Here is a 6,377-nt window from a genome sequence, read left to right on the forward strand (position 1 = left end):
CATCTTCCTTCCTGATTTATCCAGCAGCTCCCAAAGGCTGCACCTCTGAGCCTCAGGAAGGAGATGGAAGGTTCGTTAGACATTCTGCACGCGAGGCTCGTGTTTATCACCAAATTAGAAATAATGGTGAACACGGAAGAAAAGTGCCCAAATTCACCAAGTATGCTACTCATTAGCCCAGCTACAATGAGTCTTTTTCTTTCTTTTACAATTATTTTTAATCTGTGCATTTTCTCTGGATTTTTTGCATCTGTTGGAAGGAATATATGCTATGAAAACAGGGCTCTCAACATTTTATTTGTTACTTCTAACAAAAGCAAGATGAGAAAAGTGGACCCAAATGTATTTTTTAAAGCCTAAAGCAGAGCCCGGCATGGTGGCCAATGCTTGTAATTCCAGTGCTTGGGAGGCTGAGACGGGAGAATCACACAGGTTCGAAGCCAGCCTCAGCTACTTAGTGAGGCTCTCAGCAATTTAGTGAGACCCTGTTTCCAAATAAAGTATAAAATAGGTCTGGGAGTATAGTCCAGAGGTAGAAAGCCTCTGGGTTCCACCCCCAGTACCACCAAAAAAAAAAAAAAAAAAAAAAGCCTAAAGCACCACACAAGCCTGGGTTATTCCCACTGATTTCATTGTTTAAGAATAATTTATTTTATTTACTCATTTACTTTTGTGGTACTGGGGATTAGACACAGGCATTTTACCTCTGAGCTACACTCCCAGCCCCCCCCCTTTTTTTAAGACATCATCTTTCTTTCTTTCTTTTTCTTTCTTTTCTTTTTTTCTTTTTTTCTTTTTTTTTTTTTTTTTTTTTGTGGTACTGAGGGTGGAACCCAGGGGCTTTTCTACCTCCAAGCTATACTCCCAGACATATTTTATACTATTTTTGGAAACAGGGTCTCACTAAGTTGCTGAGAGCCTCACTAAGTAGCTGAGGCTGGCTTTGAACCTGTGTGATCCTCCTGTCTCGGCCTCCCAAGCGCTGGGATTACAAGCGTGCGCCACAATGCCCAGCTGACAAAAAAAAATTTTTTTTGAGGATCTGGGGATGGAACCCGGGGCATTTGACCTCCGAGCTACACCCCCTGCCCTACTTTTTATTATTTATTTTGAAACAGGGTCTCACTGAGTTGCAGAGGGCCTAAGTAGCTGAGGCTGTCTGCGAACTGTGATCCCCCAGGTCTCAGCCTCCTGAATGCTGGGATGACAAGTGTGCGCCACCACGCCCGGCTTGACAAAAAAATTTTTTTAATTAAAAAAAAAATAGTGCTGGAGGTGTTCTATCTCTAGAACACCCCTGAGTTCAATCCCTAGTACCACAGAAGGAGAAAAACAAAGTGTGTGTGTGTGTGTGTGTGTGTGTGTGTGTGTCTGAATTCAATATCCAGTACCACAAAAAAATAAAATAATGAGGGCTAAGGGAATGTAGCTCAGTAGTAGAGTATTGCTGGGTTCAGTCCCCAGTACTGAAGCAAGAAAGGAAGGAAGGAAAGGAGGGAGGAAGGGAGAGCGGGAGGGAAAGATCCTTCCCTCCCTACCAAAGACGCTCAGGTCCTAATCCTACAGTGCGTTTCCTTGCCTGGCTAAGTGTGATTATATTAAGGTCCTTGAAAGAGAGAAATTAGCCCAAGATGAATGGGTGGGCACAATCTAATCACATCAGTCTAATCACATAAATGCTTAGAAACCTTTCCTGCCAGGGTCAGATGAAGGCGGGACTGGAGACACAGCTGGAGGATTCAAAGCCGCCCTCACTGGCTTCAAAGATGGAGCCGCGGGCCCAGGAAGGCAGAGACGTCCAGAGAGGAGGGGAAGGACCCGCAGCCGAAAGCCAGTGAGAAAATGGGGACCCCAGTTCTTGAACAAGAAACAAAGAGGCGGAGGCCAAAAAAGGAACAGAGAGAAAAGAAGGCAGAGGATAGATGGCTGGGGAGCTCCAGGGCTTACAGCGCCAGGAGGTAGGACCAGATGTAGGTCAGAGGCGGCTGAGCCTGGACGGCGTCGCACACAGGACAGGCGGAGGGGGCTGGGACGAGGAGAAGGTCACGCCATGATGCCAGAGGTGCAGAGCCGAGCAGGGCCATTGGATGTGGTCACTGGGAGGTTTCAGTTGACTTTAGGAGTCAGATCGCAGTGGACGGAGGAATGAAGGGGATGGAGTGAGAAAGGTAATATTATCTGAAAGGAAAATAACTTCATTTTCTGACCTGATTATATGTTAGAGGTTGGTGAGTCACAGTCCCCCGCTCTCCCCTTGCTTCTGAAGATGTTTGTGCCCTCGATCCGGCTTCCCGCAGAGGACCCCGGCCTCCCAGAGGTCTGCTGTGCGCGGGCCGTGCTCAGTTCTGCTGCCAGGCACCCTTGTCCTTCGGGGGTTCACATGCGGCCTCGGCTCAGCTCCCAGACCAGATGCCACACTCCCCCAAAAACCTTCCCTGGTTGTCCCGGCTACTGCTCATCTTTTGATGGGTCCTACCGTAGGATCCAGCCGTGCTCAGTTCTGCTGCCAGGCACCCTTGTCCTTCGGGGGTTCACATGCGGCCTCGGCTCAGCTCCCAGACCAGATGCCACACTCCCCCAAAAGCCTTCCCTGGTTGTCCCGGCTACTGCTCATCTTTTGATGGGTCCTACCGTAGGATCCAGCAATCCCACTCAGTAGTCGCAGCTCCAAAGGAAATCAAATCGGTGTGCCAGGGAGGTATCTGTACTCCCCCTTTTATTGTAGTATTCCTAGCCAAGGTGTGGAAACTAAGTGTGGACAGATAAGTAAGGGAAATTATATAGGTATGTACGCACATATATATAAATCTGGCTAGGTAAATATTCAATTATATATATGGAATATTAATTGGCCTTTAAAAGTGGAAATTCTGACATTTGCAAAAACATGGATGAAACTAGAAGAATGTCTTTCAGTGTCTCTGTCTGATTTATGGCTAAAAATGGTCACAGTGTACTGGAAGGTGTCAGAGAAATGAGGGGTGGGGTGTCGGGGTGCCGCTCAGTGGTAGAGCCGGCCTAGCAGTGTGAGGCTCTGAGTTCGATCCCCAACACCATGAAACCAAAAAAGAAACAGGTCAGTGATGTCCAGCTCAGAGTCACCTCTCTCGCCCTGGTGAGCAACAGTCATTCCTTCATTTGATGTGAGAATCAATTTGTGTTTGTATATCTAATTTCCTCCAAAATTTTTAGCATTTGGGTTAAATTTCATTCATATTTTCCTAAGGTACTAACCAAAAAAAAAAAAAAAAGGTCCCCACTTTGCTGCATGTAGACCCACCTAGACATACATATATATATATATATATATATATATATATATATATATATATATATATATATTTTTTGCCTCAGCATATGTAGGGAAATGTTTTTAAAAATCAATTTGCATATAGCTGCAAAGAATTTATTTCCAGGTTTTGGGTGAAGCCTGTTAGTGATATCTTCCAAATTTTTGTTTTTGAATATCACCTACCAGCAGGAGATAATTTGACTGGTGAAATATCATTCACAGAAGAGAAAAGAATGAATAATTTCTAAGCATGTTTAATTTCATAAACACTTAGGCTCATAATTGTGTGGTCGGTTTCCAGTTCCTCCAGGTGCGACCACACCATGGAGAAATGATCTAGCCAGGGCCAGATACATTTTTCAGGCCAGCTCTCCAGACTCTCTCAATTTTCTCTGCACTGTTAAGGAGTAACACATGTCTGGGGATTAGAGGACCACGGCCGTGCACCTGGGGATAGAAACATCTGGATAACACAATGGAATCTGCCCAAAGTGTCCAAATAGCAGGCAAAAGTAGGAAAAGGTAAACCACTCAACATAACTGTGGCGAGCAGCCCCGGGACAAGTGCTGCTGGGAGCACGAAATCGCAGAAACTTCCCGGGGTTCCGGGCTCTTCTCTACCCTCAGACCCCTGCGGCCGACTCTTTCCCATGGCTCCTGGTGTTTACAGTGGGGCCGCAGTTCCAAGCTCAGGGGCCTTTTCTAAAAGTCACTGGAAGGGTTTGCTGCAGCCCATAGGGCCCGGCAAGAGCCAGGAGACCCCCAACTCCTGTTCCTAGCTTTATTGGGTTTGTTGGTTTTTCTGTGTAGTGCTGGGGATGGAACCCAGGGGTGCTCTGCCACTGAACTACGTCCCCAACCCTTTTGTTTTTTATTTTAAGACAGGGTCTCAGGTGTTTACCACTAAGGAAATGGGCCGTTCCAGACCCTTTCTCTGGGATGTACCCCTTCATCATGGCCTTCTCTTAAGCTATACCCCAACTTCCTTACATAACCTATTATGTACCTCCTAAATGGAGTCTCATTAAGTTGGCCAGGCTGGCCTTTGAACTTGAGACCCTCCTGCCTCAGCCTCTGGGATCGCTGGGATTAGAGGTTATGCCATGGTACCCTGTCATCTTGCTAGTTTTAAATGAAGGCTATCTTAATAAACAATCAAACTTAAGAAGTAAAAGTTAAGCAGGGCAAGGTGGCGCCTGCTTCTAATCCTAATACTTGGGAGGCTAAGATAGGAGGATTGCACGTTCACAGCCAGCCTCAGCACCTTAGCGAGACCCTACTTCAAATTAAAAAATAAAATAGGGCTGCAGTGTAGCTCAGAGGCAGGATGCTCCTGGGTTCATCCTCAAAACTACAAAAAAAGGAAAGAAAAAATAAGTTAAAAAAGGAAATAAGCCGGGTGTGGTGGCGCATGCTTCCCAAGTTCAAAGCGAGCCTCAGCTACTTAGTGAGGCTCTCAGCAGCTTAGTGAGACCCTGTTTCCAAATAAAGTATAAAATAGGTCTGGGAGTGTAGCCCGGAGGTAGAAAAGCCCCTGGGTTCTACCCTCAGTACCACACACACACACACAAAAAAAAAAGGAAATAAAAGTTAGAAATTATACATAGCCAAACCAATCTGCCAAGAAAGAGGAACCAAACCCATAACAGAATTATAGTTTGGGATCATTTCAGAGACATTGGTTTAAACTTTCCTGCATAGACAACTCATTCTAAAGTCCATAACTGGTTTTTCAGTTCTTGGTTTTTCTCACTGACTGCACGTGTTCCTGGGATTGAATCTGGGGTCCTTTACCAATGAGCTACATTCCCAGCCCCCCTTTTTTGATGCCCCTGAGGATGGAACCCAGGGGCATTCAACCTCTGAGCTACACCCCCTGCCTTATTTTTTATTCTTTAATTTGAAACAGGGTCTCCCTAGGTTGCAGAGGGCCTCACTGAGTAGCTGAGGCTGTCCAGGAGCGATCCTCCAGTCTCAGCCTCCCAAATGCTGGAATTACAAAGCGTGTGCCACCACACCCAGCTTCCCAGCCCCTTTTATATTTAATTTGGAAAGAGTTTCAAGTGTCAGTAAGTTACCATACACTGGCCTCAAACCTGTGATCCTCCTGTCTTGGCTTCCCAAGTACTAGGATTACAGGCAGGGCCCCCATGCCAGGTTTTTTTGTGTGTGTTTGTTGTTGTTACTGTCTGTTTGATACTTTGTTTTTATCACAAAGGCCCTATTGGCTGGTGATTAGCAATTTGGTTAAAAAAAATCTTTACACAGCTGCAAGTAAACCAAGAGAGGGAACAGCTGGGAAGACCTGGTCTATTTTTGGTTTCCATTTAGTTGGCAAAACAAAATTTCCTTTTGGAAAGATTTCTCACCCTACACATCCTGCTGCTTTTTTTTTTTTTTTGGGGGGGGGCGGGTCTGGGGATGGAACCCAGAGACACTTTACCTCCGAGCTACAGCCCCTGCCCAATTCTTTATTCTTTATTTTGAAACAGGGTCTCACTGAGGTGCAGAGGGCCTCACTAAGTAGCGAGGCTGTCCGAGAACCACGATCCTCCTGTCTCAGCCTCCCGAATGCTGGGGTTACAAGTGTGTGCCACCACGCCCGGTTTACGCATCTCATTTCCTATCTTATTTCATTGTTTCCTTTGCTTAAACACCACTGTCCGTAACTTCATGGTGTATTCCCTTATTTTTTCCTTAGCAGATCTCCATTGCGCGCTTAGTTCAGGTGGGGTGCTTTGCTAGGCCCTGTGAGGCCGTATAAAGATAAATCAAAGGTGAGTCCTGACAGCCAAACACTTATCATCCTAATAAAGGATGCCTCTGGTACATACATAAGGATAATTTAGGGTAAAAGGTGGAAAGTGACGAAAGAGATATGAAGTGGTACAGAAACTCCGAGAGAGGGGCTGCAGCTGGACGGCTCAGTGACGTCCCGGGAGGCGCAGGGCTGACGGGCATCCTGGCAGAACGAACCTCGGGGGCAAAAGCCGACGGTGCGCGACAGCAGCGGCCCCCAGGAGCGGCCCGAGCGTCCACATCAGCATCTGGCCACGAACCGGATCCTCCTGTCTCAGGCTCCCAA

Source organism: Muscardinus avellanarius, assembly GCF_963383645.1.
Source record: "Muscardinus avellanarius genome assembly, chromosome: 8".
Classification (NCBI taxonomy): Eukaryota; Metazoa; Chordata; class Mammalia; order Rodentia; family Gliridae; genus Muscardinus; species Muscardinus avellanarius.